Source organism: Saccopteryx leptura, chromosome 1, assembly GCF_036850995.1.
Source record: "Saccopteryx leptura isolate mSacLep1 chromosome 1, mSacLep1_pri_phased_curated, whole genome shotgun sequence".
Classification (NCBI taxonomy): Eukaryota; Metazoa; Chordata; class Mammalia; order Chiroptera; family Emballonuridae; genus Saccopteryx; species Saccopteryx leptura.
This window is the reverse complement of record NC_089503.1, coordinates 199,678,229-199,705,450: the sequence shown is the minus strand read 5'-3', so window position 1 is coordinate 199,705,450 and position 27,222 is coordinate 199,678,229. Positions and strand designations below refer to the sequence as shown.

At 46.6% G+C, this 27,222-nt stretch overlaps 1 protein-coding gene across 12 annotated transcripts in view; it reads right to left on the bottom strand.

Moving 5' to 3' along the window:
• The window catches only part of BBS12 (Bardet-Biedl syndrome 12), a 38,833-nt gene that overhangs the window by 2,143 nt on the left and 9,468 nt on the right, over nucleotides 1-27,222 (bottom strand). For 2 of the 12 annotated variants that reach the window (XR_010751512.1, XR_010751521.1), the window contains 2 exons: nucleotides 8,762-8,896; nucleotides 8,062-8,492 (listed from right to left, as the gene is read on the bottom strand). The exons of 1 other annotated variant lie outside the window; for it this stretch is intronic. The gene's annotated coding sequence lies outside the window, so the exon portion shown is untranslated. Of the gene's footprint in view, nucleotides 1-7,975; nucleotides 8,032-8,061; nucleotides 8,493-8,761; nucleotides 8,908-11,687; nucleotides 11,762-13,127; nucleotides 13,392-17,152; nucleotides 19,183-27,222 lie in introns of those variants that run through there. 9 more of the 12 variants (XR_010751513.1, XR_010751514.1, XR_010751515.1 and 6 more) reach the window with 9 other exon arrangements.

Below are 27,222 nucleotides of genomic sequence, written 5' to 3'. Positions count from 1 at the left end.
CCTGTGGTTACACTTTTGGTGGTTTCAGTTACCCACCATCAAGTGCAGTCCAAATATTAAATGGAAAATTCCAGAAATAATTCTTAGGCTTTAAATTCTGAGCGGTGTGGTGAAAGCTGATGTCACTTGGATTGCTTGGTCCGTGCTTCTCCCCTCTTTCCACTGAAATGAGACCTTTAGAATATTTACTCACATCCTCCCTGTCACCCAAATCTTGAGTTTGGATGCAACAATGACAGGATTTCAATCCTGGACTATCACCACGTTTTCCCTAACAGAATCTCTCTCCCTGTTTCGAAATTCTTAACAGCATAGAATTCCCAGTTAAATATCATCATCCATTTAGATTCCATTGTAAATATTGTAAGATTCATGGCTCACCCATGTTTCTTGGACTTTTTGTCTTCCCTTATCATGAGATTTGATTTTCATTTGGTTAAAAAATTTTGTTGAAAGGTATATGGATAGGAAATTTTCAAGAGTCCTTATTTTATTTTATTTTTTTCTTATTACCAAAGCGAGACAGAAAAGCAATGCAAGCGTAACAGACGTATAAAAGAAAAAAATGTTTCCTCTACCTTCTCAGGTTCTGCGTCTGGGGGCCTTTGAATTAAACCAGCAAAAGAAAGATTAACAGGAGAAAAACTGTATATGTTTCCTTATTGATGTTAATGTTTTTATGTGTCAAGGGGTTTCACAGAAAAGAGGTGAAAACCCAAAGAGGCTTCCGGGCCTCGGAAATGATGCACCATTTTAACAAAGAGTGACGCATCATGGAGAAGCGAGTAGACAAGGGAAAAGGTGGTTTTGATTCCCACCAGGGGCGAACTGTGGGAAGGTGACTAGGAACTCCATGCGAAATATACCTTCTGAGTACCGGCGGTCATGCAGAGGAGAACCGGTGTCTCCCTCTCTCTCCCTAGAGAGAGGAACGCTTCTGCAAATGGAAGGTCGAATCACCTTTACCAAGGGGAATCTATGCCCCGCGTTCAGGCAGAGAGCAGGTGGGCAGAAGTTCTCATGTCAGCAGTGTCTCAGTCGCCTCCAGTGGAAATCATCATAGTCTCAAGTGGTGTATTTGGGGATGGTACAAAGCAGGACACGAGGCATTTCTCACCGGGGCCAGCTGCGTGGGTGCATGCACCATGTGGTCACACACGGCCCTGTTCCCTGGCTCAGCAGGATCCTGTCCCTGGTTTGGTGCTCTGCTGCCACCATCTTGAAATTCTTAATTTTTAAACAAATGTAGGGGAAGAAAAAAGTTTTCCCTCTACCCTCCTGAGCTCTTGGCTTAGACACTCCCATCATAAAAGACATTTAAAAAGGAAAAACAAGCAGGAGCTTATTAAAATGTACACCTCATGTCCATGGGGGAGATACCGAGGGAAAACGAGTAACTGTCCAGCTGGCCTGAGCCACCAACCTAAATACCAGCTTCGGCTAAAAACAAATGAAAGATGGTGGGGGTGAGCCCAGTGGCGGGAGGTGACTGGGAACAGCCAGGTAAGAAGGAGGAGGTTTGTTGTGCAATCTGTGTGTTCCCTGATGACAGGAAGCTCTTGTGGCTTCCGTCATTGTCCCCTCCCAGGACCGAGAAGGACACACGCACAGATGGAGACTCCCTTTGTTGCTGCCGGTCTCTCACAGGAGAGGAACTCCCACTGTTCCACGGCTTCTGAGTCTGCGGCTCCTCAGAATAATTCTATTAGCTCAAGCCGACCCTAGGCGGGAGGCCTATGTGGGGTGGCATTTCCGGGTCATTCGTGAGAGTCCCGGCACTTTCATTTTGCTTTTATGTTCCTTTCTAGGAAAGCGTATATATGTTTACACATATATTTTAGTGTATTTTTATTATTATTATTATTTATTTATTTTTGGTATTTTTCTGAAGTTGGAAATGGGGAGGCAGTCAGACAGACTCCCACATGCATCTGACTGGGATCCACCTGGCATGCCCGCCAGGGGACGATGCTCTGCCCATCTGGGGCATTGCTCTGTTGCAACCAGAGCCATTCTAGCACCTGAGGAAGAGGCCACAGAGCCATCCTCAGCGCCCGGGGCCAACTTTGCTCCAATGGAGCCTTGGCTGCGGGAGGGGAAGAGAGAGACAGAGAGGAAGGAGAGGGGGAGGGGTGGAGAAGCAGATGGGCGCTTCTCATGTGTGTCCTGGCCGGGAATCGAACCGGGGACTCCTGCACACCAGGCCGACACTCTACCACTGAGCAAACCGGCCAGGGCTTAGTATATTTTTAAATGAAATCATATTGTGTGTATTTTACCTGCCTTTTGTTTTTTCAGTGCAAAGTTTGTTGCGTAGATCAACATGGTATATTTTCGGCATAACTTTAATGGCTTTATAAGATTCTATTGTATAGATATACCATTAACATAACTGCCACTTCTTATTGGACATATAGATTATTCTAGCTTTTCGATATTACACGAGCCAAGGATTTGGGTTAATAGACAGACTTGGGCTCAAATCTTTTTTTCCATTCCTTGTTATGTCACCTTAAAACAAATTCACCTATGTGAGCCTCAATTTGCTCATCTCTAAAATGGGGGAAATAACAGAATCTCAAAGCTTTTAAAAGTATCAAATGAAATACTCCATACAAAGCACATAGTATACCTGGTACAAAATATTTGCTGAGTTAATTTTTCCTCAGTTTCCTCAGCTGTGAAATGGGAATACTGTAGCACCCATCACACACAGGTTTTGTAAAAATTAAATGAATTATTACATGTAAAGTGCATATAATCAGCACTCAGTAAATGTTAACAATATGATAATCAACCATAAACCAGTTCAGAGGTAACTGATCGGTAATGAATTATTAAAAGACCAAAAAATTGAAAGACAAATTCTGAATATTTATAAACAGACCAAAAAAAAAAAAAAAAAGCTTAAAAGTTTGTTGTTGTTATTTTCCCCCAAAATGTTTCTTTGACCCAAATAGCTGAAGCCAAGAGGAACCGTATGGTTAAGCCTGGGTTCAACTCAGAGCATCTGAACACCCTTGCTAGCAGTACTTTTTACTTAAATGACCAAGCTTGTTTTCAAGCATGCTATTAATCCTGGTTCTTAGACCAGAACGATATTCCTTTGTCAGTTGTGTTTCTTAGAACGAAGAAAAGTAACATTTTCCTTTTACAGGTTCCATATTATGGGTTTCTCCAGCTGCCGGTTATATTCTGAACTAAGCCCTCAGTCCTTTAAGCTCTGCACTAGTAGAAGGCAGCTGGGACCCGGGGTAGATGTCCTTTGCAGCCTATTTTAAATATCTTGAACACACTGGAAGCGGTGTCTCTTCCTGTCCCGTCCTGTCCTCCTGTCTTTTCTGGGGTCCAGATCCTGCAAGTCTGAACATGCCTCTGAGAGGTCACCCCAGGCCAGGCAGAGCAGGCTAGGGATTTCCCTACTGGGCCCAAAACTGAAACTCGAACAAACTCTCGTCTTGATTTCTTTCCACATCATTTTCCATCTCCTCTCTGGCACACGGCCTCCTCCTCCCTGAACTCTCTGTCCTGCGGGTGTCTCCAAGATGGGGCCAGCTGATCCCCAGCTGGGGCTGCTCCCTGCCCTGGCAGGACGGCTGGGGCCCTTTCTTCTGAAAGCCTATGTCATTTAGTCGGAGGCCTCCACGGCCTCAGGGAGGGTTACAGTTACTAGAGCAGAAATGCGACACAAAGAAAGGAGGATTGTTCAGCTTTCCGGTTTCACAAGAGGTTTTTGAAACCCACAGCTGGAACAAAAGTAAGAGAAGAAAAAAAATTGGGGTGTTTTGATTAAAAAAAAAAAAAAATATATATATATATATATATATATATGTTTAGCTCCAAAAAAATTAGTTTTAAGTATCAATACAAAAGCCCCTCAAATGAAGTTTAATAGAAATGACACTTAGTGAAGTAAAGAGCCCCCAGGCAGGGACGAGAAAAGCACGACCCCCTCAGGGCAGGACAGACACTCCGGGAAGAGCCTGGCCCGTGGGTCACAGGCCAGGTCCTGCTTCCTCTCTGGCCGGAACCCTGTGGGGTAGCTGAAGAGAATCGACTGGAAAGTTTTCAGAACGCCAAGACTGGGGGCCCTCGTGTCCTCAGGTGTTCTGTCTGGGAAGGGGGTCAGCCTCCCAGGCTCACTCAGAGCCGGGCACAGCCTGACTCCCTGTCCACCCAGCAAGGGACAAAGCCAGTTGGGGACCCCCCCAGGCCCGGGGGGAGGGGAGTGTGTGTGTGTGTGTGTGTGTGTGTGAGAGAGAGAGAGAGAGAGAGAGAGAGAGACAGAGACAGAGACAGAGACAGAGACAGAGAGAGACAGAGACTAGGGTGTGGAGGTGCTTGGTGCTTGGCTACATCTGGGGCTCAGATGGGTTCTAGTTATGTCTCGGTTGATAGTGGCCACCTGCAGACCTAACGAGACAGCACGTCTACGAGCACCGTGTCGGTAAGGAACAGATAAATGGAGAGTCCTGGATGACAGCGCGGTAGAGGACTAGCTACAGGACACCGGCCCAGCACAGCCTCCAGTGGACACCACTGGTCCCACTCTGGCTGCTCCGCCTGACCAAGGCACCATCCTGAGCCAGTGCTCCCATTGGCTGATAAAAGCTCATGAAGCCACCCTTCTCCAGGGAGCTGCCCTCACCAGGGACGGCTCAGAGGCCACCCCTCCCCCCCAAGGAGCCAGTGACTGACACGGGGGACAGAAGCCTGCCCTGCTGCCTCAGGGGCATCAACTCTGAGATGCCACTCACACCCGTCCCCCCCCCCCCCCAGTAGAGGCCGGAGTTCAGCAGAAAGCCCACGGGGTTCAGCTTCTTCCCTGTGCGTCCTGCCGCCCCCACCTCCCCACAGCTGTCCTCAAGAGCATCCCTCATTGTCCCTCTCCAAGACTCCTTGCCTCAGACTGGGCTTCCAGGGACTGTGATGAGGACACACCCCAAAGACAGATGCCACTCTGTGAGGAATGAGGGGTGGGGAAGTGTCTTGAGTGACCAAGTTCAGTTATAGAGAATGTTAGAATGTTCCACTTCCTCACCCCGAAGGCAATGTTCTATGACGCACTGGACAGATCTGGAGGGCCCCAATGGTCCCTCTCATCATCAGAATGGGGAGACGTGGCATCAGGCGAGGCCCAAGGACTGCGGAGAAGGACAGACCACTCGCCGGCTCCCATGAGATGTCAGGATCGTTAGAACCCAGAACCAAGGTTGCTGACCTGGCACGAGAGCTACTTTTCCATCCTACACCCAATCAGCCACCACCCATAGGTCACTAACACCCTGGAGGGGGACCTCGGAATCTCCCACAAAAGATGTTCCCAGAATGTCCTACCTGATGAGAAAGACCACAGGAGCTGAGAGCCATCAACCACTGGGTGGCAGCAGTGAGAGCCTGCTGAAGGCAGCCACGCCCCACTGTAGCCTGGACTTAGGGACAGTGGGAACAAGGGCAGCCTCCAGTCTGCAAGGCCAGGAGAGCGAGCAGGTACCTCAGGGCCACAGTCTGGATCTCCATGTGGCCAGGAGCTGCGGGAACTTAGAGACCCTTCTGGGAGGGGACCTGAATAACCCCGAGTCCACTGACCTCCTAAACAAAGTGTCCTTCCAAAGCTTCCTGCCTTTTCCCTTTTCTGCTCTCTGAATACAGAGGTCCTTCCCGAGCTCCTGTCCACAGCCCCTCCGCCAAGTGCCCCCTCTCCCTTTTGGCATTAGAACCCTTTCTGGGCGTCCTTCTCAGCAGACACCCATTGCTGTGGCTCCAGTCACCGCAGCTTTGGTGGGACACCTGGATCTACAAGCTCAGCCTCTGTCCGCATGCAGGGCCCTCTCGTGCCTAGTGGACAGATCCACCTGCATGAGTGGTCAGCACAAACCAAACGAGTTCAGGCCAAACCCACCATGCCGCCTGGAGAACCGTTCCTTCCTGATGCCCCACGGTTCAGCACCCTGGCTGCCTAGCGGCTTGTCCGCTTCTCCAGGAGCTGCCCGGTCCTGGCCACGCGGCATGGTCATGGTTGTGCAGGACTCCGCCTCTGGCCTCAGCAGGCGGCTCAAGGGTGGATCCAGTGTGCCGTGAGGACCCCGGAGTCAGCCGGCGGGATTTCAATTGCTGGGTTCTGTCCTGGAGCTAGACATGTACCTCAGGACCCACCTGTGACCATGCCGGCCATGTGGAAACAGCTCTCCCGTAGGAGGAAATGGTGGTATCAGCCTGCACGGAGGGCAGAGACCGCAGAGGTGCCGGGTTTCGGCCCTGCCTCTAGGTGCCTGTTCCTCCCATGGCTCCCCCACCCCAGACTCCCTTGGATTCTGTGAACCTTGTGCCTAAACTAGTTCCATTTTCCCTTGTTACCTGCTGTGACCAAGGGAGCTAACACCTTTAGTTCCCAAGTCCTTCTGATGACCACGTCCTAAGTTTTCTGCTCTGAGATACCTCTGGCTTTGAGTCCTCTTGTCCATCTCCATGGTCCCTTTATTTTTCTGGGCAGTGTGAATGCCTGCCAACCAATCTCTGTAGCAACAGCCTCCCCCAGAGTCTCTCCTAGAAGTCACTTTTCTGAACTGCTACTTGAGCACACCACACTCTTCCCCCAGCACCTCCGGGGGGGGGGGGGGGGCTGCATGCTCAGGAACAAAGAAGACTTTTCTGTGGGTGGTCTCACACGCCTCCTCAGACTCTGCCCCTCCCCCCACGGCTCCCTCATGACCCTGCCGCATGTGCCTGTGGGTCTCACACTAGCTCTCCCAGCCTTCCCGCCATCATTTCTATAAAAATCTCACCCTCCTGCAAAGCCCACACTCAACAACACTTTTCCACAAGACTTTTTCCTGGTTTCCCCAAGCAAAATGATATCTCTTCCACTCCCCTATCATCGAATGCTTGCCTCATGTAGAGTGTTTCTTCAACTCCATTTTATATTGTAATTGTTAGTGTGCAAAATTCATTTCTTCCGCTTGGTTCCTGGGATGATTAGAGGAGAGAGCAGAGCAGAGAGCAGAAGGAGGCCACGTGGAGTAGGCCAGGAAAAGCAGCCAAGATGGCGGAGTGCTGAGTGAGATGCCAGTTTGTGTAGAGTCTGTATCTGGGATAAGGAAGGAGATGGGGAACTGAGGAGAATAAGGCTGGTGAGCTAGAAACCTTTGATTCTAGGAAACTCGGATAAGTCAGTGGCTTTGTGAGCACTGAATGCAAGTGGGTTTTGGAGCCCAGTGTATGTTTTTACTTGCCCGCCGGGTGCAAGCTAGAATTAAAGACTATGGCCCATCAAACAAACAAACAAACAAACAAACAAAAATTCGTTTCTTCCACTAGCCTACTATGTTCCTGGAAGACGGCTGTCTCTTAACTTGCTGAGCCCCGAAGTCACGTGCTACTACCTAGAGGGCATTCAAAACACATTTGTGGAAGATAATTGAGTCAAGAAAAAATGTTCTGTGGCAGACTGGGCACAAAGAAGTTGAGTATGTCTGTGTGTGCATGGTGTGTCTGCGTGGAGAGAGAGAGAGAGAGAGAGAGAGAGAGAGAGAGAGAGAGAGACACTTGAAGAACTGAATTAACTTCCACATCACAAATGAATTCAAGACACAGACAGCTTGGCCGGGGGTGCCCATTTCTGCCTTGCATGGCTATTTCTCTTTGTCACTCTGACAAAACTGATTAATATTTCTTTATTTTTGTTGATGTTCCGTTTAATTTTCTTCCAAGTTTCTATGTGTTTTATTTTTATTAAGTGTTACCATTTTATAATTCAATTTCAAGTTTAAAAAATAATCTAAAGTGTACCTTTTTGGCTTATTACACATATGGTTCTCAACAATGTAAGTACAATAAAGGCAAACTATGCCTTAGTCAAAGTCAATAAAAAGTTTCAAACCAAATGTTTCCCATTAGCTTAACTGCTTGCATATGCAATTCAATCCTGCAAAGGACCAGAAATGCAGGGGTTTTATACAACATATGCAATACTTACTTAAAAAAAAAATCTTTCCATTTCTCTTCTGTAGCATAGTTCAGGAGGTGCAGATCCTTCCAAAGAGAATGAAAAGGAGTCAGCACTAATATTCTGAAAAACTTTAATATTATTAAAAATAATTGGCCACAAAAAGTGAAATCTTTTGCTTAGAATATAGAAAGAGCATGTGTCTTTCCTCCTTATTCAAATAGCAACAGTGACTTTTTAAAAGAACAAAAGTGTTTGCACAGCAGAAAGATTAAGCAGGCCATCAGGGGTGGCTAGCAGAAGCGTTGACTGTTGGCACACAGGGCATCCATGAGGGAAAACTGCCACGTCCTTCTGCCGAGGCGTGCTGTGTGACTGTCTTCATTCATGTCCTGTTTGGGTGCCACCCTCTGTCATGTCCAGATGGGGGAGGCGGTCAAACAGAGCAATAAACCGAAAGGCAGGCAGAATCCCTGGGAAGACGGGTGCTATGGTTATCACGCTGCCGATCTTAGGAACGCTCGTTCTGGATCAGAGGAACAGCCAGCTATCAGGGAAAAGCAATTTACCAGAGTCTGAGCTGTGATGTTATATCCTTATTGTCAGGACACAAAACTCTCCCCTACCTTCTCAGGGTCTCCAGCTGGGCCTGAGAATTAAGCTGACAAGAAACAGATCGACAGGAGAAAAACACGCAGGCTTCCATACGCGCATGGAGCCTCCGCAGGGAAATGACAACCCGAGGAAGTGGCCGGGCACGGGTGGTGATGGGCCAGGCTGAACAAAGAGAAAAATTGTGGAAAAACAGCTAAACACCTGGGGAGACTACCAGAAGTTCAGATCCATCGTAACAAGGGCTGTCTGTCCAGGTTTGTCCCAGTCCGGGCTCCGTCTCTGGTGACAAGCACGTTCCTGTCCTCCTGGGGCAGGGAGGGCATCTTTCCTGGAGAGCTGATCTCCTGCTTTCAGAAAGAAAAGGGGAGGTCAGAGCACCCTTCTTGCATCCACTGTTTTTAGCGCCTTTAGCTCAAAATAATCCTCATACGCAAGTGGCATATTTGGGGGAGGCGTGATCTGCTACTCTTGTCTCAGTGTGGATTCTAAAGGAAGCTCACTTGCTGGGTTTTAAAGATGAACAACTTTAGGAAGAGATGACCTTAGAGGAAGGGACAACGTGCAGAATGGGGCACATCCTCTTACTGGTGTGGGCGCTTCCGTGCAGAGGAGCAAAACCAGAGAGAGGGAAGGCAAACTAAGGACAGTCACTAACCACGGGACAGGTCTGTTCCGCTAGAGCCCTCCGACCTGGGAGCCCTCACAGCCGTCTGTCCTGGGCACAGGACTGCGGCTAACCCCCAGATCCTTTATTTTCTTCGTAATGCATTACGGTTTTTCTTTTTAATGGGCTTACTGCTGTCCTTCTGATTTTTACTTAGGTTAATCTTAGAAAATCAGGTTACGATATAGTCGCCAACACCAAAGCAGCAGTCAGGGCAGCACCAGGGGAGTCTGATAAACCAGAAACACGTGAATGAGCGCGCAGATTCCTGGAAATGGGCTGCATGTCAGCTTTTGGCTTTTCCTCTTTGCACTTTTAATATACAAAACATGTGCTTGCTGTGGTATTGGTCTAAGCAGGACCCCCGGGGAAGAGGCCCCAGGCCAAACACTGACCAGACACCCCATGTCTGTAACAATTGACAGTTTGTCCTCGTTCTTGGGTTTTTTTTTTTTTTTTGGTTTTTTTTTTTGCCTTCTCTCCCCAGAGGAGATCTTTCTATCGATAGTAAGAAAAGAAACCATTTATTATGACCACTGACTTCTTTCTCCTGGATGACTTGGGAACAACCCGAAACCCAGAAGTCTAAGACAAGCTTTTTGCGGGAGGTCACTGTGCCACGGACTTCTACCTCAGGGCTGTTTTGATGACAACAAAAACAGCTGGTTAATCACTGGGCTTGGAGGAGAAAAACAACAATTTAGACAATGAGATCATTAGACTGTTTTCTTTGTTGTTGTTGTTGTTGTTGTTTTTAACATGCCAGGCTCCATCTAAAGCAAAAATTTCCAACATAGAGTATTCTGTTAGTTTGACTAGGAGGCAAAACCAAAAATGCTGAACATTTTCAAGGTAACTGAACGACACCTTAATTCCAAGGTAGCAGTTTTGATTATTTAGAAAACAATGAGATAGAGAAATGTACAAATCAGAGTGATCTAGTGATGACGGGGACTGAATGTGTGGACGGGTCCTTGTCTATTGCAGTGCACATTCAGGTTCCTGTCTCTGACCTGCACCACCACCCTACCTTCCAGAGTTCCCAGTGTGGAACCCGGAAGAAAGCACCTGTTTATCCTGGTAATGGGGCAGCAAGAGGAAGCGGGAACCGAGAAGTAGTCTCTCTGATGAAATGTTCATTTGCTGACAGTGTGGGGCCTTTCTTTTCTGACTTGAAGAAAGGAACAGCACAGATGTAAGGCGGAGTGTAGCAGGCTGGTCACGGGAGGTGGGCTGGTCACCATGGGGGGCAGGCCAGTCACGGGAGGTGGGCCAGTCACGGGAGGCGCGCTGGCTCCAAAAGTGGGGACCTGGCACAGCTGAGGCCCCAGCAGCAGCCTCACAGAAATGCTGCTTGTTTTTTACCATTTGAACTTAATTTGAACCAATGTTCCCTTCAACTATTTCTATTAACAGCTTTGTCCGAGTCAAGAATCTCCCGAGCTTGAACAGCATTCATTTCTTTTCATTCATTCTTATTTTTTTTCACTCTCCTTTTTCCTCTCTATATGCTTTAAGGAACTTCTTACCATATCTGCTATAGAAGTGGGAGGGGAAAAATGTACCTTTCTCCTTTGCTTTCTTTTATTGATAATGAATACTATTTTTCTCTGAATTGTCCGTGCAATTGTCTGATAAAACAGCCTTCATCAGTTTAGAAACTATCAGTAACTCTTGAAGGGGGTATAAAAGATTACTTTGTGAGTTAGGGGAAAAAAAACACCAACAAAATAAAAACCCAAACACAGAAATTCCAAGTGTTGTTACTACTATGATTCATCAGAAAATCCCTTTCTTCCACACCTCAGAAGTCCTGTGCAGAAGCAGGAGCCGGCAGCACCTGCTGGTGGTGAGAAAGATGAAAGTTTATTTTGGGTGATTTTCTCGCAAATTTGTTTTCAAAAACTGGTGGAAAAACTGAGCGGAGAATGGAAGCAGAAGCCACCAGGAGAGAGGCGCTGAATCATGTCCCTGGACAAGCTGACAGTGCAATGTGCTGTAATTTAAAAAATTTTGCATCCCCCAGGATTATATTTTGGAAAAGTCTCCCGACCGGAGCGTCCACCCTTTGCACCAGTTGGGTCCCTAACGGACACAAGCAACAGCATCCGTCCCTCATCAACCCCAACTGCGTCTGTATCTGCGAACGCACTGGAATGTTCTCCCCTGCATCAGACCCTGGGGCGAACGACCCAGCACGTCTGTGCAGAGACCTTTAGGGAGGACATTGCTCACAGATAATCTGCTCTTCCCCATTCATCATTTAATCAGGGCCCTAAAGTACGTTGCAAATCCATAAACAGGAAATCCTGTGTGGAATGCCTCTCCCCAGTCTGTGTCGTCTTGTGATTTTATACAGTACTTCCAAAGTAATCCCTAGTAGTCGGGCAGCTGGGTGAGCCCCAGAATCCAGAAATAAAAAAAATAAATTAATTCAAAGACTGGAGTACAGGATTAACTCACCAGGCTGAAATGCTGAAGGAACTAGGCCAACTGGGGGCTCATTTTCCGTCCCTTGGCCTGTCGTAATTTCTAACCTTTTGGCAACAGAGACACACGTGCATATAAAGGACCAACTGGAGAAAGAAGCCCCACACCATAACCCGCATGACAGCATCCACAGTGGAATCGCAGTGTTCACGTGTGCCTAGGCATGTTTGGGACACTGGATGTGTTCCCAGCCGGGCTCCCCGTGGACTCCTGACAACCCAGCCGGGGGCGGGGGGTAAGAGTAGAAATTGTCAATGAAACTGCAGACATGCCCCCTACACAGATACACAGAAGCTGTCACTGTACCTACGCTGATTACGGCTACATCCTGTCATTTCTGTATTCTCACCGCAGGCCCACTTACAAAAGGGTAATTTTATGAAATAAACCTGACCGAGACCAGTATTTGTTAATTCTGCTATCCTCTTAGAGATGAAGATGATCTAAAGCTCTTGAGAGATCTTGGTTCTTGAGAGGGAAAGATTCTCTTAAGATTTTATAATTGCTTCTTCTTTCTTAATGATTTTAAGCTTCGGTGTTTTACTAAATGACATCCCATTGCCATGGAACAGTGACTATCATCAGCACTAGAAGTCAAGACACAGGGAACAGAGCTATTCAAACAACGCCTTGGTCAAGAGCGGAGTCAGTTACCTGTGCCTCTCATCACGAACATGGTCAACATCTAGTGTGACATTTGGTTAGGTGTGTGTGCAGTAGCCATACTATTTTATACACACTGATATATAATAGTATAGTAGACTTTTGTAGGAGTTGTAGAAGTAGCATTAAAGGAATGATAGTATTACAAGAATTGCATGATAATGCAGAAATCATAAGCAGTGAAGGGTTTGTGTTCTTGGCTTTCCCCTTTGGCGTTGCTTTCAACCTGGACATCTGTGGAATTTGGGGAGTGTCGCTGTGGTTACCAGAAGGCTCTGGTCTATCAATCTGCTGGGCTGCCGGCTATACTGTGCTTCCCCCAAATTCGCCTGCTGCAGTCCTAACCTCTGATGTGATGGAGTGAAGAAGTCAGGCCTTTTAGGAGGTGATTAGGTCATGGGGGTGAAGCCCTCACGAATGACATTAGTGCCCTTATTCAAGAGATCCGGGAGAACAGACCTTGTCCTTCTGCTGCGTGAAGATACAGCAAAGAGATGGTAGGCGGGAAGCTCTCACAGGACAGCAGACCTGCCGGTCGGTGCCTTGCTCTCCACCTCGCCTGCCCTGAGAACTAAAACAAGTTCCTGTTGCTCCTGCCACCCAGGCCCGTACTTTCCAGTGGCCTGAACTAAGACACACCAGCATTGTTCAGCTGAGATGAGAAAGATGTGAATCTCCTCGCAAGAACCACGAGGGGGTCCAGGCTGCCGTTTTGACGCTGATTCTTGAGAGGGAAAGATTTGACGATTGGACAGGCAGTCAAGGTCCTCTACAGACATGGACATAGGAGGCAGAGCGCAGGGGTGCAGGTGTCTGACGGTGGGGGGAGGGACACTCGGTCTCGAGTGAGTGCGTCAGGGAGAAAAGCGGGTTCCTCACCTGCAGTCCCGGCGGTGTGGACCAGCTGGCCGCTGAGCAGCAGCGTGCCCTGCGCACGGCACCTGGACAGACAGCACTGCGGACACTGTAGGTTGTTTTTTTTTTACAACACCATGGTTTCTTACAAAACTTCTGCTAATAGGAGTTAGAGAGTAGTCTCTGATATTTGCTTAATGTTTTACACCCTATGTTCTTATAAAAGCAGTACGACTTTATGATAAAACTATAAATCAGGGGTCCCCAAACTACGGGCCCGCGGGCCACATGCGGCCCCCTGAAGCCATTTATCCGGCCCCCACCGCACTTCCGGAAGGGGCACCTCTTTCATTGGTGGTCAGTGAGAGGAGCATAGTTCCCATTGAAATACTGGTCAGTTTGTTGATTTAAATTTACTTGTTATTTTAAATATTGTATTTGTTCCTGTTTTGTTTTTTTACTTTAAAATAAGATATGTGCAGTGTGCATAGGGATTTGTTCATAGTTTTTTTTATAGTCCAGCTCTCCAACGGTTTGAGGGATAGTGAACTGGCCCCCTGTGTAAAAAGTTTAGGGATCCCTGCTATAAATGATACAAATATGTTAATATAGAAAACAAAAGTTCCAGTTTCCCTCTCCAGATATATATATATTTTTTCTTTTTCTTTTTTTTTACAGGGACAGAGAGAGTCAAAGAGAGGGACAGACAGATAGGAACGGAGAGAGATGAGAAGCATCAATCATCAATTTTTTATTGCAACACCTTAGTTGTTCATTGATTGCTCTCTCATATGTGCCTTGACCATGGGCTTTTAGCAGACCGAGTAACCCCTTGCTCGAGCCAGCGACCTTGGGTCCAAGCTGGTGAGCTTTTTGCTCAAGCCAGATGACCCCACGCTCAAGCTGGCGACCTTGGGGGTCTCGAACCTGGGTCCTCTGCATCTCAGTCCGACGCTCTATCCACTGTGGCACCGCCTGGTCAGGCCCTCTCCAGATATTAACTGACTGCTGCTTAGCCCCCCCCCCCAATACACACACACAGACACATATTTTTCTTTCCACGCCAGGGAGGCAGCACGACCTAGTCGTGAAGAAGTGGAATCACAGCCCTGACACTTACCAGCTATGTGACTATGGGGCAAGGAGCTGGCCTCCAAGGGCCTCAGAATCCTCACTGTCTAGGGCAGTGTGTTTCAACCAGTGTGCCATGGCACACTAGTGTGCTGTGAGACATGGTCAGTTGTGCCGTGGGGAAATTAAACATGGGTCCCCAAACTACGGCCCGCGTGCCGGATACGGCCTGCGGAGGCTATTTATCTGGCCCGCTGTCAGCCGCCTCCATCCAAACATAAACATTCCCCTCACAATCCCTCCAGTTATCAGCAACAAGAAGAGTGGAGGCACAGGGAACGCTCACTGACCAATCACCTTCTAGGATTCATCCCGACCACTAGCGATGAACCAATAGTAGGCCGCCTCTCATCCACACCCAGGAAGGTCCCCGCTTGGGCTGCCACGCACTTGTCATTGTGTGGCCCCGGCGAGTAGTTGAAGCTGCTACTCCTCCCCATGGTCCCGATTTCTAATCCTGGTCAGGACTGGAGGTAAATGTTGCCACCACTAGATGAAGCCTCAGCCTCAGCTGGTTATGTCTATCCTGATGGTGTATATAGATATTTGACCTTTTTCTTTTTGTATTTTTCTGAAGCTGGAAACGGGGAGGCAGTCAGACAGACTCCCGCATGCGCCTGACCGGGATCCACCTGGCATGCCCACCAGGGGTCAATGCTCTGCCCATCTGGGGCGTCGCTCTGTTGTGACCAGAGCCACTCTAGCGCCTGAGGCAGAGGCCATGGAGCCATCCCCAGCGCCCGGGCCATCTTTTGCTCCAATGGAGCCTTGGCTGCGGGAGGGGAAGAGAGAGACAGAGAGGAAGGAGAGGGGGAGGGGTAGAGAAGCAGATGGGCACTTCTTCTGTGTGCCCTGGCCGGGAATCGAACCCGGGACTTCCGCACGCCAGGCCGACACTCTACCACTGAGCCAACCGGCCAGGACCACCTTTTTCTTTTTAAAAGAGGCCCCGCAGAGGGTGATATACAATGCATCACAATGCATCACAATGTTATCTAACTTTAAAGCTAAAGTTTGCTGATCTTCCTTTGGATAGTTTTTGGTTATCTGTTGCCAAGGAGTTCCCCATTCTGGCCAACAAAGCTATTTTGACATTGCTCCCGTTTTCAACCACATATCTATGTGAGCTGAGCTTCTCAAGCTTGACTGCGATAAAAACTAAAAAGAGAGAAACTGAGAACTGTTGAGGAAGAGCTTCGTGTGTGTCTTTCTACCATTCCTGCCAGGCTATCCCTTTTGTGTTCACCAAAACAGGCCCAGGTTTCACACTAAGTGAGTATAAATACATTTAGAAACTATATCATTAACTATATGTATAATATGTACTGTGTTAGAGTGTCATTTTGTGTCATTTTGGTAGGTGGTGTGCCTCAGGATTTTGTAAATGTAAAAAATGTGCCGCGGCTCAAAAAAGGTTGAAAATCACTGGTCTAGGGGACTATTGACCTGCCTCATGGTGTTGATATTAATTAGTGGCACACAGAGAACAGTGAGAGCAGCGCCTGGGATGTGGCATGTGCTGTTTTTGTTGTTATTACCATGTTACAATGTATCAGTAGATATGGACACATACAGACCTGAGGTCATGTGTCTGCATGGGCAGCTTTATCTTTACAAAACGAGAAGCACGGTACCCACACACTGGTACTGTTTGTGGGCGAACCTGTGTGAGGTGTCCTCCCCTGGCCTGACCCTCTGCTGTCCTCGCGTCCTGCAGCATGTTTCTCAAGCTTGTCCTCTGCAGCACAGATTCCTCGCACCCCGGTCAGCTGCTCCTTACTGTTTCAGATGAATTCACTGTCTCTTTAATGATGTTATTTTTAATGAACTTATATGAATATAACATCAACTCCAAAGGAACTCAAGAGACAGACTGACAACCTCGCTGCATCCCTGGAACTTGGTCCCCAGTTCCATTGAGAATCAGTCACTTTGGCCATCTTCTGTGGGTCCTTCGGCAGGGGGGGGGAAGGGACAGACAGTTTTACATGTGGTATCCTCCAGCCTCTCTTCCACCCCCCCCCTTTTTCTTTTTGCATTTTTTCCGAATGCAAAAAAAAAGAAGCCAGGAGGCAGTCAGACTCCCGCATGCGTCTGACTGGGATCCACCCAGTATGCCCATCAGGGGGCGATGCTCTGCCCTTCTGGGGTGTTGCTCCATTGCCACTGGAGCCATTCTAGTGCCTGAGGCGGAGGCATTGGAGCTGTCCTCAGTACCCAGGCCAACTTTGCCCAATGGAGCCTTGGCAGCAGGAGGGAAAGAGAGAGACAGAAAGAAAGGAGAGGGGGAAGAGTGGAGAAGCAGATGGGCACTTCTCCTGTGTGCCCTGGCTGGGAATCGAACCAGGAATCCACACGCCAGGCTGATGCTCTACTGCTGAGCCAACTGGCCAGGGCCTTTTCCACACTTTCTTTATTCTGCATCTTGGAGAGCTTACATTGTTATTACAGAAAGCTCTGCCCGCTTCTTGTTAATGGCTGCATATCCGGGTGGAAGAGCTGTCCTAATTTATACAGCTGGTCTCCAGTGGGTGGGCATTTACGTAATTCCCAATATTTTACTATTCCAATGTTGCAATAAATGATCTCATACATGTGTCATTTTATACATGGATGATTTTACACATATTTTACACACGACACAAAGAATGTAGTTCTCCTACAGTAATTTTTATAGAGATTACCAATTGTGTTCCATAAAAATTGCATGGTATTACTTTTGTCTTTAAAAAAACCAACTACCTACTCATAATTTAATTAATCTACAACTTCATTGAATGCAGATAATTCATTTATATTTTATTATCTAGTTTTCATTATCTGCCTTCAACTGCTTTTTCCCTGTGCTCTTTTCCCTGAGATCTGTTCGCAGACTCCTCATTATGAATATACTGTTTATCTTACTTTCAAGCAGAAAACCTTTCCAATTTGTGACCTGAAGTATCCTGGATTGTCCTCCTGTGGTAGAAATTTCTATGTCTTTTGTATGGTATGCACTACTCTTTTTAATAATTCTTATTCAGCTTCTTTCAGCAAAGTGGTGCTTTTGAATGACAGAATTAGCCCCAAGTTGGAGGGGGAGTTCTTCCGGCCCCCTCGCTCTGTTCAGCAAGGGGTGCTCTGAGTGCCTCCTTCTGGACCAGGCCTTGAGGGCGGGCGGGGGGTGACAGTCTTGTGTTCTTGGTCTTGCCCGTTGGCTGTAGCAGCTGTAAGCAGTGGCCAAACTTGGTCAGGGCACAGACTCCGTGGGGACAATGTGGGAGCACTGTTCTGCTCCCCGGCAGGGGACCTTGTGGAATAGCACCTTTGCTGGTGAGATTATGTCCTAATTGATTCCGGCCCCTCACTTGCATCCCAGCCCTTCTCTCCGAGACACTGAACAAGGGACAGAAGTGAGCTTCTAGTGGCTCAGCATGGTCCCCAAATGAGCTGGGGTAAAGAAGAGTGCTAACCACTGGTCTCCTCACCCTCCCCTAACCACTCCCGGTGAACCACAGGGGACTTTCACTGTCTTGACCATCTATTCTTTGCTGTCACTTCGTTCTAAGTGTTCTTGGCAAGAAGTGGAAGTTTATTTTGGTTCAAACAGAAGACAAGCTTAAACTTAATCAGTAAAATATTAGTTAAGCAAAAGGAAAATAAAATATCCCCATCTGAGATTTGGCCTGCTTATCAATTAGGTAATTTGATTACAGAAGTCTTAAAAAGAAGCAGATGAATTCAGCACTTTTTATTCCAGAATGAAATGGGTCAGATATTACAATCCTGTCCAGTCTTGTTTTTGCTATATTTTATTTATATTCAACTTACCCCCCTTATTCCCAACAACAATAGTAATGGCAAACATACAACTATGTTGCAAGTACTTCTAAGGACTTGGATGCATGAGCCCGCTCAAAGCCTGGCACACCATGCTGTGCCATGCCTAATGCAGAGACGGCTCGCAAGTCTGTGTGAGTGCTTCCCTTGGCCAGTGGACGAAGGGAAAGGTGGGTGCTCGGTCCCATCACTGTGACTAGAAGATAAAAATAAGTCAGGGAGGAGCCCAGAAAAAATCCTTGTTTCTGCAAGTCCAGAGAAAGTTCTTCCATGGTTTTTCAAAAAATGAACTGTGGAGAGCATACCAATGCCATACTTAATTATTACTGGGTCCATACACAATTTCTTTATATTGGGTTGGGGAATAAGTTCGTAGCGTTTTTATATTTTCTTTTATTTTACAACAATTTGTTTGCTGTTTGGCAAAGGGTAAGTATTCATTCGATAAAACTCTTTCTGCTCTACAAAACTATGTTAATTGTATTTTTGAGTTATTTAATTTTTTATTAGTTTTGAGGCTTAGAAATGGAATACCCAGGAGGCAAAAATCAACATTTTCGACACCTGCTCTTCTTTGCTTTTCATCGAGGTCAAAAAGCTGCCGAAGCAGCCCGGGACATTTGCGACGTGTATGGAGAAGGTGTCATAGGCGAGTCTACAGCACGGAAATGGTTTGCAAAGTTCAAAAATGGCGACTTTGACGTCGATGACACGTGCCGCAGCGGAAGGCCTTCTGAATTCGATGAAGAACTGGGAAATGCTCAAAAAGAATGCCACGGTCAACAAGGAGCTCTACATTGCCCAGCTACACCGCGTGAATGAGGCTATTCGACTGAAAAGACCTGATCGACATGATCAAACCATACTCCTTCATGACAACGCCAGGCCCCATGTTGCACAAGTCGTCAAAGCCGCACTCCAAGAGCTCGAATGGGAGGTCCTTCAGCATCCGCCGTATTCTCCGGACCTTGCACCGACCGATTACCATCTTTTCCGCTCCCTGTCAAACCATATGAAGGGCATTACCTTCGATAACAAAGAGGTCCTTAAAAACTGGCTCAACAACTTCTTTGACACCAGACCAGGCGATTTTTGGTGGAAAGGCATCAACAAATTGGTCGAGAGGTGGGAAGAGGTTGTAAACAGCAACGGCGAATATATAATTGATTAACTTATTGATATAATTATTGTTTTTTGTTTAAATAAAAGTCTTCGGTAAAAACGCTACAAACTTATTCCCCAACCCAATACCTTTCTTCAATGTAGGCAGACAGATTAACACCCAAGCTCAGTTATGTACAGGCAATTTGACAAGAGGCCAACATGATAGATACTCTTCTGCAACCTGCCTTGATCCAGATATGAAATCCAGACTGTTTTGAGGAATGGAAGGCCCATTAGGAAATCCTCCACCAATATGATTTTGCAACCAGAGATTTTATAATTATGAGGCAGCACAGAATTCAAAGATACACACTCTGTTAGAGAACAAACAGGACAGAATCATAACCTTCAAATCAGCCCGTCAGGGAATCTAGAAAAGCCCCAGTTGGAGGTCTGGCTCCTCACAGAGGTGGGGTCAGGGAGTGTCTGCCAACAGGCCAGCCTTCCTGAGGCACTCTTGTGGTGGACTGCGTTATTCGCTTCAATTCCTCAACCCTTTTCGTAACTTGGAGCTTGGCCCTGTGACTTTGCACTTCCTCCTACTAATGGTGAACCTGGTTATTCCATTGGCTCAGGTGGAAGTGACGGTATGTAGGTTCTGAATCCAGACCCAAAGAACCCTGCGTGTCTGCGCTTCCTCTCTTGCACCTGTCCATCACCAGGAGGTGAACTCACGTGGGATAGCTGCTGCCCCTTAGTTTGGGCCTCAGTACAACCCTGTGCTGAACAGAGCTGTCCCCACCTGTCTGGAGGTGAGCAGCATGAGGCAGAATGGCCTGGCTACTTTCAGACTCGTGAACAAAATAAATGCTTTCGTTAAATAACCCTGAGATTGATGTGTGTGTGTGTGTATGTGTGCGCGTGTGTGTGGTTAGTTGTACTTAGCAAAAGCTGACTTATAATTGTGCTAGGTCATTTCTAACATCTGAACAAATAGAAAATAAAGTTCTCAGATTTTTACCCCATAGAATATGGCAATGATAATTTTACTTGGAAAGGTTACGGGTTTTTTTTAGAGAGGAAGGCAGAGAAAGAAAGAGCAACATCAATTTGCTGTCCCATGTTCCACTCCTTCATGCTGTCATTGGTTGACTCTCGTATGTGCCCTGACTGGGGATTGAACCCACAACTTTGGCATGTTGGGATGATGCTCTAACCAGTTGAGCTACCTGGCCAGGGCCTCACTTGGAAAGTTTTTAAAGCAAGTTAAACAAGCACCCACTTTGACCATAAAAATATACTAAGAAAGAGATAGAATGCCTATCTATCATTGAGCAATGTAAATTCTCGGTAAAGCCTTGAACAGAATAATAGCAGCAACTACATATCTTTTAGAGGCAAAGGGAAGGCAGGCATCCCGGAGGCACATGAATTATCTCATTTCACTTTCCCCAGTTACGCAAGGGAGGAGGTGAAAAGACAAATTCCTGTCAGTGGGTGCTGGCCAACCAACGGTTACTGAAGAGTTAATTTGCAAATTCCCTCTGAGTAAGAAAATCTTTGGCTAGTTTTCTTCTCCATTCTATTATTAACTAAAGAGATTTGGAGTCAAACTGACATAACTCTGAGGTTTGGAAACCACACTTGTCAGGTCACTTTGCCTACAGAAAGAAAGACTTGGTACCTCTACTCCCTCTTGCAAATATTTCTGGGCTATGACAATTTTAGTAGTTTCCTTAATTTCCTATCCTTGAGACCTGTTAGTATTACTCTGCCTTTATCGCAGAGACAAGACCTGAAGATGTGAGTCAACGGGCAGTCTTGTGTACCGAAATGAAAAGTAAGGTCGGAGTAGGTTGGGGCTGCAGTGAACCTGTCTGTTTAGTTGAAGGTCCTGAGGCTTTGGTATTGGTCAGCTTAAAAACTCCGGGTACACGCTTTCTGCACCTGCTCTCAGCCTATCCCCGCTCCTTGAACCTTGGCTCCTTTTATTATTTGCTTTGACCAGAAGAATGTGGCAGAAGAGAAGTTTGTGACTCCCTAAGTAGACCTTCAGCTTCTGCTGTGGTTCTCGGACAAGGCTGCCCGAGACTGACGTGGGGGCAGCCTGTCCAGCGGCCAGAAAATGACGGTGCTGAGAAGCAAGGGGCTGGTCCCGCTGAGAGCCAGTGCCCAAGGCCACCTGGGACCTTCCAGCCAGCGGACCTGTAGCCGAACGCTGAGGCAAAACCAGCAGAGGAGCACCCAGCCAAGGCGCAGAATCGTGAGGAACACGAAGTGGTTGTTGGTTTGAGCCGCTAAGTCTGGATGGTTAATTATATGGAAATGCATGGCTCACCAACTTTCTTCTTCTTCCTGGTAGCACAGTGGAGACCATCGGATAACCTGGGAGAAGGCCGTGAACTAAGGAGAACAGGCCGTGAGTGATTTCTGTGAGGACAACCACACAGCCTTACTCATAAACAGGAAAGGGGTTGAATAGAGAAAGTGTCACTGCTGGTAGAAGGGACACAGGACTGCAGGTCAGGGAGGTTGTCAGCAAGGTGCTCTGCCCTGGTGCCATGGGACCACCCAAGTGTCCCAGTGGCCTGGGTCTGGGCCACAGCTTGGCCCACGTCTGGCAGCCCCTGCTCTGGTCTCTCTGGAACATGGGGCAGTGAGGAACATGGGGCTGTGCCAGGGCATCCCCATCACTCCCTGTCCTCAGGGGATGGACGTGAGCCAGTGTCTGGTTGCCTTCCACATTCCAGTGAGGTCCGGGGCTCTCTGCTTGTCTCCTGCGGTAGGGCTGCAGGCTATAAAACCGTGTGGTTGCAATCTGCAGATTTCTGCTGGGCAACACAGAAGCACAAACTTTATTTAAAAAAAAAAGATAAAAAGGTAAGTGCTAGATCTGGGTTACCGAAGCCTAGGTCTTCTCCCGTCTGCCATGGAGAACACCTCTGTGCCTCTGCTACCTCATCCGTGAAATGGGAACAACTGACACGGAGCTCAGCATCTGGCCATTACCCTAAAAATGGAAGAAGTGTGAGAAGGTGAAGAAGTGACTATTGCAGGGGCTCTATTTGGAAAATTCAGTATGGAAGAAGGAAAACAACAACAACGCATTAAAAAACAACGGAAAAAATATTTTGCTCTGAGGAAGTTCTTAAAGTTGTGCTAATCGTGTATTACATGGTGCTGACTAGCTAGCTTGAACATCTGATATTAAAAAGGAGCTAAATGATTCACTAAAAAGTTTTAAAGGAATTAAACAGGAGGGAAAAAAAGCCAGAATGGCTCAGTGTGCCTATAAATTGAAAATATTGCTTAGAAAAAATAAGAGGCAGATGAATTAAACACAACAGTACAGCACTGTAAGGGCTTCATCAGTAATTAGCCGCATGGATTTCTCGGGCCCTCCGAGTCCTCGTCTAGAAAATGAGGAGACTGAAGCGGAGAATCTTCACAAAAAACCTTTCTAGCTATTATGAACAAAGTAAATTTTAAATGAGGCTGGTTTTCTTTGTAAACCACATAAACCTTAGCTGTCCAAGCCCAGAGGCAGAGCCCACAGAAGGTCATGGAAAAGCCGGCCCAGTGTCACAGGAAGAGATTGTATGCACAGGGCTTATGAAATCAGGACAATGCGGAACCGACTAGCACGTACCCCCGGAACCCGAGGGGTCAATGCGACCCGTACTGGGATTACAAAAGGAAGCAGACATTTTCCAGAACCTCGCAATACTGCAGTCATTTCTGGAAACCAAAGGTCTTGAGAAGTATGAATAGAGCTACAGAAATGAAAAGTGATGAAACCCTGGAGATTCTGACGAAAGGCAGTGGGAAACAACTCAGTCCACGGAGCCCAGGCAGGCAGTAAACAAAGGGAGAGGAGAGTCTGGGATGCTGCACCAGCAGAGCGATCAAGAGAAGCCTATTGGCAACAATATGAAAGAAAATGAAACCGAGCTTGGGAAACTCAGTCTGATGTCTGATGAAACAGATTACAGTAAGGTTTGCTCTAACTAGAAAGATATGAATTAGCTAATTCTCTCTGGCAGGTTTCCTGATACGGGAATTCGAGGTTCTGTTTTTCTTTGATTTTGTCTAACATTTTACTGCCCAGAATAGAAAAGTAAGTATAAATGAAAGATAGTCTCAAAGAACTGGATTAAGTTTCAAAATACTATTCTTTGGCCAATGACAAGATAGGATCTCAGATTAGGACGACTTTCCAGCAAGGCTAGTTTCCAGAGTTCCGGGGACAGTGTCTATAGCAGCGGTTCTCAACCTGTCGGTCGCGACCCGGCGGGGGTCGAACGACCAAAACACAGGGGGAGAACCGCTGGTCTATAGCCACCTCTGGCACACAATCCCAGTGTGAAATGACCCCTACGGTAAAACATCATCTTGGTGTTTCGTCAGATTTGCCTTCATTATGGTTAGGACAGATTCTTCCCTGTCATCTCAGTGCTGGAGCCGGGACCTCTTTTAATTTCCTCTGGTCACTCAGTTTTCCCGCAGCACAAATCATCAACACAGTTCAAACAGCATGACCACAGCGTGAACGCACCCCGGGACCACCACCCGGGTCATGGGATGATAGCCCAGCCAGCACCCAAGGGCCCTCCTCCCCCGTGCTTGGCATCACGCACCCCCTCCCTCCAAACAGAGCCGCTAACCGGACAGCTAACCCTGCTTTGTATGGTTGTTTCTAAAATCTACAAAAAAGGGCTAAGCCATATGTTCTGATTTAATAGCACCTTCAAGTTGAACTATCCTTCACACAACATAAAATCCCTTACTTTAACCCTTTGAGTAGTGAGTGTTTTTTCATTCTCGCTGACCCCCAGGAGTTTCTTTTTCAAAAAATGAAATTTGCTCCAGTTACAGTTTTACTAACTTAAAATCACGTTTCTTGGATAACCAATGTATAGAAACAATGTTGCCTTACACATTTTTAAAATAAATCAATGGTACTCTGGATGGTCAGGAGGCACAAGGACGTACAGGAAAGTTTGTACTACTCCAGGGTTGAAGTGGACACTTCAGTGGCTTTAACTATATTTCCTATGTTCTGCAACCATCAGCTTTAACTCATTCCAAAATATTTCCATCCCCCGCCCACCCAAACAACCCTGTATCTATCAGCAGTCGGTCCATTAGCACGCCTGCCTGTCCCTGGCTTCCTCTGCTCAGCATTATGCTAGTAAGACCCATGTGCTATGTTCAGTAGCCAATATTTTTTTGACTAGAGGCAAAGAAGTAAAGCGCAGGGTTTTCTCATTAATTTTGGTTCCACACACATGATGAATGGTTTCGACGCTGGTTACACACAAGCACCAACCAGGGGGAGCTCAAAAACCACTGATGCGTAGGCCCTACCCAAGATAAATAAATGGCGCCCCGGGTGTGGAAGCAGCAGGTTGGGCACCCGCAGTGCTGAAAATTTTCCTCACGGTTCCAGTGGGCAGCCAGGGTTAAGAATGGGTACAAACCGCTCACCTAAGAGGAAGACTTAACCTGGGCACAAGAGGGTGCTACTTAAAAGATTCTCCGGGGCCCTCAGGCATCCTGAATGAGAATCCTGAGATGAGGGCTGCGGGGTTGCCTGGTCCAGGAATCAGCTGTTTGACAATGGCCCATGTGCTTCTTATAAAGCAGTTTTAGAAACACTGCAGGAAACCGGTAATTATTTCTAAGAAAATAAATGACTTCATCCACAGAGGTTTCTATTGTTTTTAAACAAGAAAACACAAATGCTCATTTAAAACATTTTTCCTACATTAACAGGAAACTATGTTAATGGGTAACTAGAGTGGCCAGGGGGAAACTACACTGTATCTGCCTCATTTCTTTAAAGTGGATATTAGTCCAGAGTGGACTCCTGTTGAGAAGGGCTTTTCCACCTCCTGCTCCAAGGTTAACACAGGAAACTGGTCTCCTTTTTTTAGACATCAAACCTGTCTCAAATGTTTTCAACAGACTGTGATATTCCCAATTTGCCTCTCATTCATAGTGGACAGTGCACAAAGACTCTTTCTCAAGATAGACACGTTGGAAAAAAAGTTTTAATGCCGTTGCCAAGAAATATGGCAAACAAAATAGAAAAGGAAGAAACTCAGAAAAGGAGACCTCAAACATACTCTGAAGTAGATAGACTTCGTTGCATTCTGGAGTGCGACAGCAACGGCTCTGCAGACAGCTGGGTGGGAACAGTGTGTGCGGAGCCCAGTGGGCGTTCCGCTGTCTGATGCCACTCCCACAGGCTACCCCGCGGCAGGGCTGAGCACTCACCAGTCCTGAGCACTCACCAGTCCGTCCTCCGCTCTTAGCAGTGCACCATTCCATTTACGGACCGGCATCTCCTCTATCCACCGACTGCATGCTTGTGTGGCCTGGTGATTCCCCCCTCAGCAGCTGGACACTAACAGTAAACTAGGTTTGGTTATTTAGTGTATTAGTTCAATACATGAGATGATATTATAACTGTCTGAATAGACTAACATAATTTTAAAATAAAGTTTTAATTTTAGGATACTTTAGGTGTACAGAAAAGTTGTGAAAATTGCTCAGAATTCCCATATACTCCACATGGTTTCCCTTATTATGAACATCTTCTACCCGTATGGTACAGTACAATTAGTAAGCAATACTGATATGGAATCACTAACTAGAGTTATACTTGACTCAGAATTCCTTAGTTTTTACCCAGAGTCCCTTCTGCATTCCAGGACCCTGTCAGTCTCACTCGTCAGGTCTCCCTAGGCTTCTCCTGGCTGGGGCTCTTTCTCAGACTCTGCTGCATTTTTTTATACTCTTGATGGTTCTGAGCAGTGCTGATCAGGTATCTTTTAGAATGTCACACACTAATAAACTTTTAATGATAATCTAATTTATTCTTAGATTCAAATAATGCTTTAGAAAAATCTGACTTCAGGCAATTCTATCAGGAAAAAAAAAATCTTTTGAAGGTGGTTCCAACTATTGCATTCAACTCAATGGACTTGAAAAATTGGTCCTACTATATACAGAGATATAATAATACAAGGTAAAACAATTATGACTAATTAAAATTATTATCATTTCTGAAAGTCAGAACTTCACTCTAAACATTAGTAAGAAAATGCCTGATCGGTGGTGGTGCAGAGATTGAGCATTGGCTTAGGACGCTGAGGGTCCGGGTTAGAAACCCCAAGGCCAGAGCAAGGGCTCTTCAGCTTGAGGTCGGGCTTGAGTGTGGGATAACTGACACAATCTCCGGCTTGAACGCAGAGGCCGTGGTCTTAAAGCTCAAAGGTCACTGGCTTGAGCCCAAGGTCACTGGCTAGAAGCCCAAGGTCACTGGCTTGAGCCCAAGGTCGCTGGCTAGAAGCCCAAGGTCACTGGCTTGAGCCCAAGGTCACTGGCTAGAAGCCCAAGGTCACTAGCTTGAGCCCAAGGTCGCTGCCTTGAGCAAGGAGTCACTGGCTTAGCTTGAGCTCCCTGGTCTCGAGAAACAATCACTAAACAACTAAAGAAAAGTAAAGCTTTATAATATACCGTACTGGCGGAGCAAAGCACCTTTCTCCATGTCTCCTGGCATTAACTGTGTCTCCTTTGTAAGTGGCACTTAAATGCCAACCTTATAGATGAAATTATTTAAAAATTATGTCATTCTCTATTGTGTTACTTCTGGTTGGCAATAAAATAAGTCACTACAATGGTCTGAATCTATAATTGGTCAGTTTTGAAACCCCAACATAAAAATATCATGTATTAAAGTTTTTGCAATTTTAATCTGGTTTTATCATTATAATCTTTTAAAAGGTAATTTTTAAACATTTTTGCCTCATTTCAAATGAGTTTCACTATCAGTCAAAATCTGTCAGGGATTTAAATTGGTAACAAAAATCATAAAATTTAGAGTCAGAAGGTACAACAGGAAGGACGTCATTCAACTCTGACTTAAAGG